This window comes from Loxodonta africana, unplaced genomic scaffold, assembly GCF_030014295.1.
Source record: "Loxodonta africana isolate mLoxAfr1 unplaced genomic scaffold, mLoxAfr1.hap2 scaffold_28, whole genome shotgun sequence".
Lineage (NCBI taxonomy): Eukaryota > Metazoa > Chordata > Mammalia > Proboscidea > Elephantidae > Loxodonta > Loxodonta africana.
The window spans coordinates 844426-859738 of NW_026975002.1; the positions used below are offsets into that span (position 1 = coordinate 844426).

General features: G+C 39.1%; 1 long non-coding RNA gene across 1 annotated transcript in view; it reads right to left on the reverse strand.

Annotated features, from left to right (window-relative positions):
• The window catches only part of LOC135229355 (uncharacterized), a 33227-nt gene extending 22448 nt beyond the window's left edge, over window positions 1-10779 (reverse strand). The window contains exon 1 of the long non-coding RNA XR_010320133.1: window positions 4513-10779. This is a non-coding gene — a long non-coding RNA (uncharacterized LOC135229355). The remainder of the gene's footprint in view (window positions 1-4512) is intronic.
• Window positions 10780-15313: the final 4534 nt, after the last annotated feature.

The following is a 15313-nucleotide window of genomic DNA, read 5'->3' on the forward strand; positions in this document are numbered from 1 at the left end:
CAAATTTTTATATGCACTATGTTCATAATTGTTCACTTCAAAATGTATTCTAATTTTCATTATGATGTCTTTTTTGACTCATAGTATTTTAAAATATCCAAGCACATGGAGATTTTGTATTTTCATTTTCTAAGATGGTTTTTTTTTTTTTTTTAATTATGGTGTACTAACATAAAAAAAAAATGGAGATTTTGTATTTTCATTTTCTAAGATGGTTTTTTTTTTTTAATTATGGTGTACTTACATAGTATCCTCTATATTATTGCAGACTCTTGAAATTTGTTGAGACTTGCTTTATAACACAGTATACAGTTAATTTTTATACACACTATGTATGTGCATGAGATGAATGTATATTCTTTCATGGTTAGATAATACACATACACATATATCAATTTGGTATTTTTTTTACATGTTAAATCTTCTGTATCCTTGATAATTTATGGACTTCTATGTTTCTGAGGGGTGTGTTAAAAATCTATTATGATGCATGATGTCAAAAGGAGCCCCAGTAGTGCAGTGGTTAAGCACTCAGCTGTTAAACCTTTTGATTTGATCCACCAACTACTCCACAGGAGAAAGATATGACCGTTCCCTTCCATAAAGATTACAGCCTTAGAAACCTTTGGAGAAGTTCTACTCCATCCTATATTCACTATGAGTCAGAATTGACTCAACAGCACACAAGAAAAAATGTATGATGTGATGGAAACTCAGAAGTACGAAGCTAAAAAGAATTGGTCCTACCTCCAGGGTCAAAGGATGAAGGACAGAGAAAACAGCAGAGACATCCAAAAGCTTGGAAAAAGGGCTGAGAGGACAATGGTTGGTGGTTTAAGGGCTTTGAAGGGCTACCATATATACTGAGGAATCTGAAGTGCAATGTTCTTGCCTAAGGATGAAGACATGCTCATAAAGATCCTGACAAAGCTTTAGGCTTGCACCTCTGGTTGATCTTTGGGCTCCATGGGGGCAGGAAGTGAAGGCTAGGGCAGAGTTTTAGGCACTCTTGCTTAGCATTGAAAGAACGTACCAGTTCAGAGCCAATCTGCAAAGACTGGGATAATGTTACTTTTTCTTTTTGGCTACAAGCATTTAAAGAAAGCACTGTCATGTCATGAACTGACTGCTGAGAAAACAGAACAGAACTTCAGTGTCCACACATGAGAAGACATACAATCTTTGCAGAAATAGTTTGGAAACATCACTAAGCAAATGGATGACTGGCCCTCAACAATTAAAAAAAAAAAAAAGCAAACCCTAATGACAGGAGGGAATCTGATTTCCAGAGTTACATTATAATATTTAAGATATCCAGTTTGCAACACACTATTCTAAGTCATAAAAAGAAAAAAGAAAAGGATGGTTCATTTGTTAAGAAGAAAGAAAGAAGAGAAATGAACAGAAAGCATCCCTAAGGAAACACAGATATTGGGATTACTAGACAAAGATTTTAAACCAATTGTCTTAAATTTCCTCAAAGAGCTAAACAAACCATAGACACACACACAAAAAAAGGAAACCAAGAGAAGAATGTATGAACAAGTAGAAAACATTAATAAAGAAATATTATACAAAAGAACCAAATAGAAATTATAGAGCTGAAAAGTTGAATAGCTGAAATAAAAATTTCATTAGAGGAGCTCAACAGCAGATTTGAGCAAGAAAGCAGGAAAATGTAAACTTGAAAAAGCACAACTGAAATTGTTCTAACTGAGGAGCATAAAGGAAAAAGAATGAAGAAAATGAACAGAGCCTAAGGGACCTGCGGGACAACATCAAGCATACCAATATACTCATTAAGGGAGTCCCAGAAAGGAAAGAAAGATGAAACGACAGAAAGAATATTTAAAAACATAATGACTGGAAGTTTCCCAAATGTCATCTAGATATCCAAGAAGCTCAATAAACTCAAAGGACAGTAAATACATAGATATCCACAGACAGACATAATCAAAATGTCAAAAGACGAAGACAGAAACTTGAAAGCAGCAACAGATAAGTGACCCCTAATGTACAAGAGAGTCTCAACAAGTTTAACTGTTGATTTTTCATCAGAAACCATTGAGACAAGAAAATAGTCGAATGATGTATTTAAGGTACTGGAAAAAAAATACAGAAACAAAACTATGAACCAAGATGTCAATATCTAGCAAAACTATCTTTCAAAAATGAAGGGGAAATTAAGACATGCCCAGATACACAAAACCTGAGGGAGTATGTTAGCAGCAGAACTGCCTTATGAGAAATGCTACAGGGAATCATCCTGGCTGGCACGGAAGGACACTAGACAGTAACTTGAAGCCATAAAAAGAAACGAAGACTCCGTAAAGGTAACTACTTAGATAAAACAAAGTCAGTAATATTTTTATATCACGCCTCTCTTTTTTTCATATATGATTTAAAGCACAAATGCATAAAAATACTTACACATCTCTCTTAATGGACACACAATGTATAAAGATGCAATTTTTGTAACAGCAACGTAAGTAGGGGAGGTAACTGAGCTGAATAAAAGCAGAATGTTGTATACTGTTGAAGCTAAATTTGTATTAATTAAAAGAAGATTGTTATAAACATAAGATATTAATTGTAATCCTCATGGTCACCACTAAGAAGTTAAAAAATATAAGGAAAGGAAACAAGGAGAGGATCAAAATTGTACACTTGAAAAAAATCAGTCAAACACAAAAGTGGACGGTAGTGAAGAAAATGAGAAACAAAATACGTATATGACCTACTACAAAGTAGAAGACATAAGTCCTTCCTTATCATTAATCGCTTTAAATTTAAATAGATTAAACTCACAATTGGGATCATTAAAGTTGTGTGTCAACTTTGTTGGACCATGATTCTCAGTGCTTTGGCAGTTATGATGTAGTTTAGCAGTCGTATAACGAGGCAATCATTTCCATGATGAGATGTGATATAATGTGATTACCTCCATGATGGGATCTGCTGTGAGTAGCCAATCAGATCTAAGGGAGTTTCCTCGGGGGTGTGGACTGCATCCAATATAGGTGGACTTTCTGGCAAGGCTCTTGAGCTTTTGCTCACTCTGAATCCTGCAGCTGGCTCCTCTTCATCTGATCTCAAGTTTTTGGGACTTGAACTCTCAGCTTACCTTCCAATTTTGGGATTCACCAGCCTCCGCAGTCTGTGAGCCGCGGCCTACCAGCTTACCTGCCGATCTTGAGATGTGTCAGTCTTTGCAGCCTGTGAGCCACAGACCTGTTGTATGACCTGCAGATCTTGAGTTCTGCAGTCCCTGCATCTATGTGAGTCAGGAGAAGCCACAAGCCTGACCCATGGACTTGAGACTTACCAGCCTCTACAGCCTCGTGAGCCATTTTCTTGATATAAAGCTATTTATATAAAAATATATATATATATACACCTCACTGGTTTTGTTTCTCTAGAGAACCCAGCCTAAGATACCAATTAAAAGACAAACATTGGCAGAATGCATAAAAAAATCATTCGATTGCTATTAAGCTGATCTGACTCATGGTGACCCCTCCCCTCATGTGTGTCAGAGTAGTACTGACACACAAGTGTGTCAGTTCAATGGCTAATTTTTCAAAAGTAGATCACCAAGCCTTTCTTCCAAAGTGCCTCTGGGTGGACTCAAACCTCCAACATTTTGGTTAGCAGCTGAATGCATTAACCGTTTGTACCTCCCAAGGACTACAACATGTATCTATGTTTATTTCTGTATTACTTCTCTTTATACTATATACATACATACACATATACATACACACACACATAGACATCCATGAGTGGTTCATACAGATGCTTTGGACTTCAACTAGCAGGGCTCTATTAATTATTGATAGAAAAGTACTGATACCAGTTATAAATACGTATTTGTCCATTTCCCCTTTCAGATTTATTAGTTTTTGTATTTTGGAGCGCTGTTGTTAGACACGTACACATTTAGGAGTGTTGTATCTTTTTGGAGAATTGAATCTTTATTATGTTATGTCCCTACTTATTCCCAATAATACTCCTTTTTCTGAAGTATAATTTGTCTGATATTAATACAGCCACTGCAGTAGAACTGGATAATTTTCAACCATTTCAATAGGTAGCATAAGATCAAGAACTGATGGTATAAAAGGAAGAAATCGAAGCTGCATTGAAGGCATTGGTGAAAAACTATCCTCTCTCCACCATCTTCACTAACCCTGACACCAACTGTCCCTCACACAGCACTCCCTACTTCTCTGCCGGGTTCAATAACTCATTGCAATGGCCACACAGAACTCATAGTCCATATTCACGATTATGGGGTTTATTAGGGAAGTAACAGTTATAGCTCAGGCTCAACGACACTCAGAATACAGTTCTTCTATCAGGACAGCCTCTTCCCTCCTGTGCTCATAGGCGTGCCTCTGCCTGGCCTTGGGCCGGCCTCTCTCCAAAGGCACTCAGCTTTCCTTCTCCATGGGCCATCATCTCCTATAGCCGGGTCCCTGTTGCTCGGTCTCTCCTGCCATGGCATCTTACCATCTTCAGGGTTACAGCTTCCTCTCTCTATCTCAGTCTCCTGCTTCTAGGAGCTTCTCAGTGCAGGGATCTCAGGTCCATAATATACGCTCGGCTCTTGGCTGTTCTTCCTTGATGGGAGTTGAATCCTCCTCTTTGCTCTGGAACTGGTTCTCTTTGAAGGGAAAATAAACAATCCCCTTGGTGAGCCACAATTACCCTATCACACAGTCCTGCCCAAGCACCAGGGTGGATGTTATAAGACCATGGCTAGAAAGGCCACACAAAGTAAACAATCACATCACAGTACCTTGGACTCATTTTTCAAGTGAAGTACCAAAAATCCCATACAAACAGATTGGTAAAGAATATAATCAACAGCAAGAACATTTTCATACTTATGTTTTCTGTATTTGGAAGAAATCTATAGCACTATTCTTATTTTGCCAATTTAAAGGGATCACAGACATTAGTGGTAGATGTTGCAGTACCAGAAAACTCTCTGGTGAAACAGTCTGTGAGCAGTCTTACAAACACGGATATTCCACCAGAGTCAAAAGAATGATGTTACATATCATCAAAGAGAACATTTCAAGATCTAGCCTGAAGTACAATGTTGTCACTGATAGGCTAAAATCCATACACTTACAAGAAAGACTAGTTTATATGACTATTCAAATTTATGCACCAACCACTAATGCCAAAGATAAAGAAATTGAAGATTTTAAACAACTTCTGCAGCCTGAAATTGATCAAACATGCAATCAAGATGCATTGATAATTACTGGTGATTAGAATGTTAAAGTTGGAAACAAAGAAGGAAAAGTAGTTGGAAAATACAGCATCGCTGAAATAAATGACGCCAGAAATCTCATGAAAGAATTTTGCAAGACCAGTGACTCATCCACTGCAAATATTTTTTTTCACCAACATAAACGGCAACTATACACGTGGACTTTACCAGATGGAATACACAGGAATCAAACTGACTACATCTGTGGAAAGAGAAGATGGGAAAACTCATATCATCAGTCGGAACAAGGCCAGGGATCGATTGTGAAACAGACTGTCAATTGCTCACATGGAAGTTCAAGTTGAAACTGAAGAAAAGTAGAATAAGTCAAAAAGGGCCAAAGTATGACCTTGAGTATATCTCACCTGTATTTAGAGACCACCTCAAGAACACATTTTACGTGTTGAACACTAATGACTGAAGACCAGACGAGTTGTGGAATGACATCAAGGACATCACACATGAGGAAAGCAAGAGATCCTTTAAAAGACAGGAAAGAAAGAAAAGACCAAAACGGATGTCGGAAGAGACTCTGAACGTTGCTCTTGAATGTCGAGTAGCTAAAGTGAAAGGAAGAAATGATCAAGTTTTGAGTATTGAGACGCCACCAGTGATCCCTCTTACAAAAAAGACCAGAAAAAACAAGTGAAGCGATTATATTTATGACAAGCTAGGAGCCCTGAACATCAAAGGTAAAGTTAGAAAACGGACTGAGCGGCAGGGGGAGGGAGAGACTATTCAGAAGTGGAGAGGAGTTACTGGACCTGAACAGCCAGGAACCCTCAGGCACCGTTCCCTGGAGCGACTGCAGTGGGGCTGGCAGTGGCGTTCCACAGGCGTTTAGCTCAGGGAAGGACAGCAAGTTGCACAGACTACTCACACCTCCAGAACAAGAGAAGAACGGCACTCTCGGCAAAAGCTAATTACTTGTGTTTATTTTACCACGCCCCCAGCCCCCAAGCCGGCTTCAGTGGCTGTCAACTTCCCTGGGCCTGAGATAGGCCCTGGTACCACTCTGAGCCATTTCTCCATCCTTGAAGAAGGTATAAGTTCACAACTGAGGGAAAGATAATCTGCCAGCTCAATTAAGCTGGGGAGCTCAGGACAGAAGTAGCTCTTGTTCAGGCACAAACGGTCCATGGGCTTTGAATACCTTTCACCCCAGCATGGACCTGTGTGGGCCCATTTCAGGAGAATACGCCCTTGTTGCCAGACTGCAACTGTTTCAGCTGAACGGTGGAAAGATGGGTGTTTGATGTTTGACACTGCTTTGCCTATTAAACAGGGTCTTCACCTACCCACATCAGGGGCCTAAGGACTGCTGGCTCCACCCACAATACCTGGCCACCTGTGACAGGGCTCCAAGGATAAGTAGTACCGCCCAGAACTTACAACCAAAAGCATTGGGTACCCATCGCCCTTCTGCAGAACCCACCCGTGTGCTCTACAGAACAGGGATGCACTTTCCTCACAGACACTCAGAGCACAGCTGTCAGACCCCTGCCTTGATCAGACTCGGACCCCCTACTGCAGCCAGATACTTCTGCCTACACCAATAACCCCTGCCCCTCTAAGACTGTAGGACAGAGCCTGTACCTTACACTTTATGACCAACTACCTGGGCACCTGAGTTGAATCCATACAAGAAAAGTAAATGAACTCCTAGGCTCATATGCCTGGTAACAGTGCTAGCCATCTGGTGATAGTACATTAGAGCTTCAAAGGTGAAAATAATCAACCTAGTGCACTCAAGCAGCTTATTTGGGAATACCAAAACTAAACAAAGCAAGAATCTAGGATACAAAAAGCAAGCATAAAATAAACTAATACAATAACTTATAGATGGCTCAGAGACAACAGTCAATATCAAATCACATAAAGAGGCAGACACGGGGGCAGGACCAAGATGGCTGACTAGGTAGAAGATTCCGCTTATCCTTCTTGAAACAAAGACTCGAAAAAACAAGTGAACTGATTACATAAAGGACAATCTACAAACCCTGACCATCAAACACAGAACTAAGGAGTTGACCTGAGTGACGGGGGAGCGAAAGCCACGCTGCAGCAGGGACTGCTTCCGGAGCCAGTGTCCCACGCCGCAGCCTTGAGCCCTCGCGGTTTCCTGGTGTCAGAGTGGTGGGGCTGATTGTGGTTTACTGAGACAGGGAAGAACAGATATAGGCCTAACCCTCAGGACCAACCTCAGAGGGGACCCAGGCAGCACACGCAGGCTCCACACAGACGCGGCTGACAGGGAAACGAAAAACTATAGGGAAGCAGCGACTGGTTTTGGAGCCTGGAGTGCAGCGTCCCAGAAAGGAAACCTTGGTGCTGGGCTTTGGACTAAATGTGGGGGAGCCGATTGTGGCTTCTTGAGACAGTGTGAGCATGGATGCAGCCCTAACCCTCTGGGACAGTCTCAGCAGGGATCCAGCCAGCACACACGAGCGACACAATGCTCTGGAATCTCAGAAAAAACAGTTCTCACCAAACAACATAAGTAACTTTGTATGTTTTGCCAGGCTACTCTCTTCTATATATCTGATTCCACCCCTCATTGCCCCAGCCAGCTTCATTAACATTGGAATCCTCTGTGCCAGAGAGTGAAGTGCACTGCTGAATTTTTTTCTTCTTTCTTTTCTAACCCATTCTCCTGGCCTGAGAAAAGCAGCATTTAACAATCAAAGAAAAAATCCTTCCCTGACTTCCCTAAACTGAAATAACAGTACAGAATCAGCTCCATCCAGGCATTAACAGACCCATAGTCTTTGGCTTTCACCCTACAGGTAACTAGGTGGCTATTACAATGTAAAGGCAATTCTGATAGAGATCTGACCATAATTGTTTTAGCTCAGCAGTGGAAAGGCAAGTTTTGGAGGTCAGATACCTCTCTACCTACTAAACAGAGCCCTCGCTGATCCACACCAGCGAACTGAGGGCTGAGACTCCACCCACATCACCTAGCCACCTGCTAGAGGGGTCTGAGAATAGTGACGCCTACCCAAGCATTGGGTGCCTAAGATACAGCTGCAAAGCCCACCCACCAGAGTGCTCTAGAGAATAGAGCCACACCTACCTCACTGACACTTGAAGGAAGGCTGTCAGCATCCTGCCCTCCTCGAAATGTGACCCCCTGCCACTAATAGAAACTGGTGCATACAACCATCACCACTACTCCTCTAAGATAATAGGTGAGAGCCTACACCACACACTAGGTGACCAGCTATCAGGACACCTGAGCTGATTCTATTCAAGAATAGTGAATGGACTCATACACTTATATACCTGGTAACAGCTCAGGCAAGCTGGTAACAGGACGTAAGTGATTCAAAAGCTACATCAATCACGATACCACAATCTAGTAGCCCATCTGGGTGTACTGTAACAAAACAAAATAAGAAGATAAGACTCAGTGAGCAAATATAAAATATTACAATATCTTATAAATGGCTCAGAGACAGCAGTCGACATCAAATCACATGAAGAAGCAGACCATGATTCCTTCTACAAACCCCCAAATCAAAGAATCAAAATCATTCCCAGATGTAGATACATTCCTAGAATTGCCAAATGTAGAATATAAAAAAATTATATACAGAATGCTTCAAGACATCAGGAATGACCTCACAAATGAAATAAGGCAATCTACAGAAAACACCAAGGAATACGCGGATAAAGCAGTTGAAGATATCCAAAAGATTATTCAACAACATAGTGAAAAAATTAATAAGCTGTAAGAATCCATAGAGAGACAGCATTCAGAAATCCAAAAGATTAACAATAAAGTCACAGATTCAGACAACTCAATAGGAAGTCACAGGAGCAGAATAGAGGAACTGGAATGCAGAGTGGGGGAGCTGGAGGATAAGACAATTGACACAAATATAGTTGAAGAAAAATCAAATAGAATTTAAAACTATGAAGAAACCCTAAGAATCATGGGGTACTCTATCAAGAATAATTTGCGTGTGATTCGAGTTCCAGAACAGGGAGGGATAACAGAAAATACAGAGAGAACAGTGGAAGATCTGATGGCAGAAAAATTCCCTGGCATTGTAAAAGATGAAAAGATATCTACCCAAGATGCTCACCGAACCTCATACAAAATAGATCCCAAAAGAAAATCACCAAGACATATCATCAAACCTGCCAAAACCAAAGATAAAGAGAAATTTCAAAAGCACCCAAGGATAAAAAAAAAGTTACCTACAAAGGAGAATCAATAAGTTTGCACTACTCGGCAGAAATCATGCAGGCAAGAAGACAATGGGATAACATATATAGAGCACTGAAAGAGGAAAAACTGTCAGCGAACAATCATATATCCAGCAAAATTCTAAAACATGAAGGTGAAATTAAGATATTTACAGATAAACACAAGCTTAGAGAATTTGCAAAAACCAAACCAAAACTGCAAGAATTACTGAAGGAAATTCTTTGGTCAGAAAATCAATAATATCAGATACCAACACAACACAAGGTCACAGAACAAAACATCCTGATATCAACCCAGATAGGGAAATCACAAAAACAAAATAAGATTAATTAAAAAATTGCTCAAAACAGGGAATCATTGATGTGATTATATAAAAGATTACGATAGTGAAAAAAGAGGGACTAAATACAGGAGGCTTAGAAATTACATATGGAGAGGAAACCAAGGCGATACAGGGCGAAACAACTTAGGTTTTTACTTACTCAAACCAGGGTAAATATTAAGGTAACCACAACAAGGTCTAACAATTCCATACTTCAAAATAAAAACCAAGATAAACATAACGACTCACCAAAATAAATTCAACTACTATAAAAAGGAGGAACACACATTCTACAAAGAAAAACTCAGCACAAAAAAGTAAATGGAAAATGAAATTGTCAAAAACAGGTATCAAAATGACAGCACTAAACTCATACTTGTCTATAATTACACTTAATGTAAATGGACTAAATTCACCAATAAAGAGACAGAAAGTTGCAGACTGGATAAAAAAACACGATCAGTCTGTATGCTTCCTAAAAGAGACACGCTTTAGAGTTAAGAGACACAAATAAACCAAAACTGAAAGGATGGATAAAAATATATCAAGCAAACAACAATCAAAAAAGAGCAGGAGAGGCAATATTAATTTCCAACAAAATAGAGTTTCAAATTAAATCCACCACAAAGGATAAAGAAGGACACTACATAAAGATTAAAGGGACAATTTACCAGGTACATATAACTGTATTAAATATTTATGCACCCAATGATAGGGCCACAACATTCATAAAACAAATGTTAACAGAATTAAAAAGTGAGATAGACACCTCCACAATTATAGCAGGAGACTTCAACACAACACTCTCGGTGAAGGATAGGAAATGCAGTAAGAAGCTCAATAGAGACACGGAAGATCTAAGTGCTACAATTAAACAACTTCACTTCATAGACTTATACAGAACACTCCACACAACAGCTGCAAACTATAATTTCTTTTCTAGTGCACATGAAACATTCTCTATAATAGATCACATATTAGGTCATAAAACAAGCCTTTGCAGAACCCAAAACATTGAAATATTACAAAACATCTTCTCTGAATGAAAGACCATAAAAGTAAAAATCAATAACAGAAAAACCAGGGAAAAGAAATCAAATGCTTGGAAACTGCACAATACCCTGCTCAAAAAAGACTGGGTTATGGAAGACCTTAAGGAGGGAATAAAGAAATTCACAGAATTCAATAAGACTGAAAACACTTCCTATGAAAACCTTTGGGACATGGTGAAAGCAGTGCTCAGAGGTCAATTTATATCAATAAAGGCACACATATTAAAGAAGAGCCAAAATGAAAGAACTCTCCCTACAACTTGAACAAACAGAAAGAGAGCAACAAAAGGAACTGTCAGGCACCAAAAGAAAGCAAAAAATAAAAACTACAGCAAAATTAAATGAATTAGAGAATAGAAAAACAATTGAAAGAGTTAACAAGGCCAAAAACTGCTTCTTTGAAAAAATTAACAAAATTGATAAACCATTGGCCAGACTGACTAAAGAAATACAGGAAAAGAAACCAATAATCCGAATAAGAAATGGGATGGGCCATATCACAACAGATCCAACTGAAATTAAAACAATCATATCAGATTACTACAAAAAATTGTATTCTAACAAATTTGAAAACCTAGAAAAAATGGATGAATTCCTAGAAACACACTACCTACCTAAACTAACACAAACTGAAGTAGAACAACTAAATAGACCCATAACAAAAAAAAGAGATTGAAAAGGTAATCAAAACACTCCCAACAAAAAAAAAGCCCTGGCCCTGATGGCTTCACTGCAAAGTTCTACCAAACTTTCAGGGAAGACTTACCACTACTACTGAAGGTATTTCAAAGCATAGAAAAGGACGGAATACTACCTAACTCCTTCTATGAAGCCAGCATAACCCTGATACCAAAACCAGCTAAAGACAACACAAAAAAAGAAAATTACAGACCTATATCCCTCATGAACATAGATGCAAAAATCCTCAACAAAATTCGAGCCAGTAGAATTCAACAACATATCAAAAAAATAATCCACCATAACCAAGTAGGATTTATACCAGGTATGCAAGGTTGGTTCAATATTAGAAAAACAATTAATGTAATCCACCACATAAAAAAAGGACAAGAACCACATAATTTTATCAATTGATACAGAAAAGGCATTTGACAAAGTCCAACACCCACTCATGATAAAAACTCTCAGCAAAATAGGAATAGAAGGAAAATTCCTCAACATAATAAAGGGTATTGATACAAAGCCAATACCCAGCATCATCCTAAATGGAGAGAGCCTGAAAGCATTTCCCTTGAGAACGGGAAACAGACCAGGATCCCCTTTATCGCTGCTCTTATTCAGCATTGTGCTAGAGGTCCTAGCCAGAGCAACTGGGCTAGACAAAGAAATAAAGGGCATCCAGATTGGTAAGGAAGAAATAAAATTATCTCTATTTCCAAAGACATTATCTTATACACAGAAAACCCTGAGGAATCCTCAAGAAAACTAATAGAAGGGTTCAGCAAAGTTTCAGATTACAATACAAACACACAAAATCAGTTGGATTCCTCTATATCAACAAAAAGAACATTGAAGAGGAAATCATCAAATGAATACCATTCACAGCAGCCCCCAAGAAGATAAAATACTTAGGAATAAACCTTACCAAAAATGTAAAAGAGCTATACCAAGAAAACTACAAGGTACTACTGCAAAAAAAACAAAAGGGACCTACGTAATTGGAAAAACATATCTTGCTCGTGGATAGGAAGACAACATTGTAAAATTGTCCATTCTATCAAAAGCCATCTATAGATACAATGCACTTCCGATCCAAATTCCAATGACACTTTTTAAACAGATGGAGAAACAAATCACCAACTTCATATGGAAGGAAAAAAAGTCGCGGATAAGTAAAGCATTACTAAAAAAGAACAAAGTGGGAGGACTCACTCTGCCTGATATTAGAACAAATTATACTGTCACAGTAGTCAAAACAGCCTGGTACTGGTACAGCAACAGACACATAGACCAATGGAACAGAATTGAGAATCCAGATATAAATCCATCCACATATGAGCAGCTGATATTTGCCAAAGGCCCAGTGTCAGTTAATTGGGGAGAAGATAGTCTTTTTAACAAAAGTTGCTGCTGTAACTGTATAGCCACCTCCAAAAAATGAAACAGGACCCCTACCACACACCATGCACAAAAACTAACTCCAAATGGATCAAAGACCTAAACATAAAATCTAAAACGATAAAGATCATGGAAGAAAAAATAGGGACATTAGGAGACCTAATACATGGCATAAACAGAATACAAAACATTACCAAAAATGATGAAGAGAAACCAGATAACTGGGAGCTCCTAAAAATCAAACACCTATGCTCATCTAAAGACTTCACCAAAAGAGTAAAAAGACCACCTACAGACTGGGAAAAAGTTTTCAGCTAAGACATCTCCACCCGGTGCCTGATCTCTAAAACCTACATGACTCTGCTAAAACTCAACCACAAAAAGACAAACACCCCAATTAAAAAATAGGCAAAGGATATGAACAGACACTTCACTAAAGAAGACATTCAGGCAGGTAACAGATACATAAGGAAATGCTCTCGATCATTAGCCATTAGAGAAATGCAAATCAAAACTACAATGAGATTCCATCTCACTCCAACAAGGCTGGCATTAATCCAAAACACACAAAAAAATAAATGTTGGAGAGGCTGTGGAGAGACTGGAACACTTATACTCTGCTGGTGGGAATGTAAAATGGTATACAACCACGTTGGAAATCAATTTGGTGCTTCCTTAAAAAGCTAGAAATAGAACTACCATACAACCCAGCAATCCCACTCCTCGGAATATATCCTAGAGAAATAAGAGCCTTTACACAAATAGATACATGCACTTCCACATTTACTGCAGCACTGTTTACAATAGCAAAAAGATGGAACCAACCAAGGTGCCCATCAATGGATGAATGGATAAATAAATTATGGTATATTCACACAATGGAACACTGCACATCAACAAAGAACAGTGACGAATCTGTGAAACACTTCATAACATGGAGAAACCTGGAAGGCATTATGCTGAGTGAAATTAGTAGCAAAAGGTCAAATATTGTATAAGACCACTATTATAAGATCTTGAGAAATAGTTTAAACTGAGAAGAACATATTCCTTTGTTGTTATGAGGGGGGGAGGGAGGGAGGGTAGGAGAGGGGTATTTACTAAAGAGATAGACAAGAACTACTTTCGGTGAATGGAAGAACAACACTCAACACAGTGGAGGTCAGCACAACTGGACTAAACCAAAGCAAAGAAGTTTCCTGAATAAACTGAATGCTTCGAAGGTCAGCAAAGCAGGGGCAGGGGTTTGGGGACCATGGTTTTAGGGGACATCTAAGTCAACTGGCATAATAAAATCTATTAAGAAAACATTCTGCATCCCACTTTGAAGAGTGGCATCTGGGATCTTAAATGCTAGCAAGCAGCCATCTCAGATGCATCAATGATTCTCAACCCACCTGGATCAAGGGAGAATGGAGAACACCAAGAACATAAGATAATAACGAGCCCAAGAGACAGAAAAGACTACATGAACTAGAGACTACATCATCCTGAGATCAGAAGAACTAGACAGTGCCGGGCCACAACCAATGACTGCCCTGACGGGGAACATAACAGAGATCCCTTGAGGGAGCAGAACAGTGGGATGCAGACCCAAAATTCTCATAAAAAGACCAGACTTAATGGTCTGACTGAGACTGGAAGGACCCCAGTGATCATGGCCCCCACACCTTCCGTTTACCCACTACGGAAACCATCCCCAAAGCCAGTTCATCAGACATGGGTTGGACTAGACAATGGGTTGGAGAGGGATGCTGGTGAGGCGTGAGCTACTTGGTTTGGGTGGACACTTGAGACTATGTTGGCATCTCCTGCCTGGAAGGGAGATGGGTGGGTAGAGGGGCTTAGAAACTGGCAAAATGGTCACGGAAAGAAAGAGTGGAAGGAGGGAGTGGGCTGTCCCATTGGGGGGAAAGTAATTGGGAATATGTAACAAGTTGTGTATAAGTTTTTATGTGAGAGACTGGCTTGATTTGTAAACTTTCACTTAAAATACAATAAAAATTATTAAAATAAAAAAAAAAGAAGCTGACCCATGATTGCTTCAACAAGCTCTCAGAACTAAGACTCAAGGAATCTTCTGGATGAAGGTGCAATCCTGGAATTACCGGATAGAGAATACAAAAGATTAATATACAGAACTCTCAAAGATATCAGGAAGGAAATGAGGCAAAATACAGAACAAGCCAAGGAACACAAAGATAAAGCAGCTGAAGAAATTAAAAAGGTTACTCAAGCACATAATTAAAAATTTAATAAGCTGCAAGAAACCATAGAGAGACTGCAATCAGAAATTCAGAAGATTAACAATAAAATTACAGAGTTAGAAAACTCGATAGAAAGTAAGAAGAGCACAACTGAAG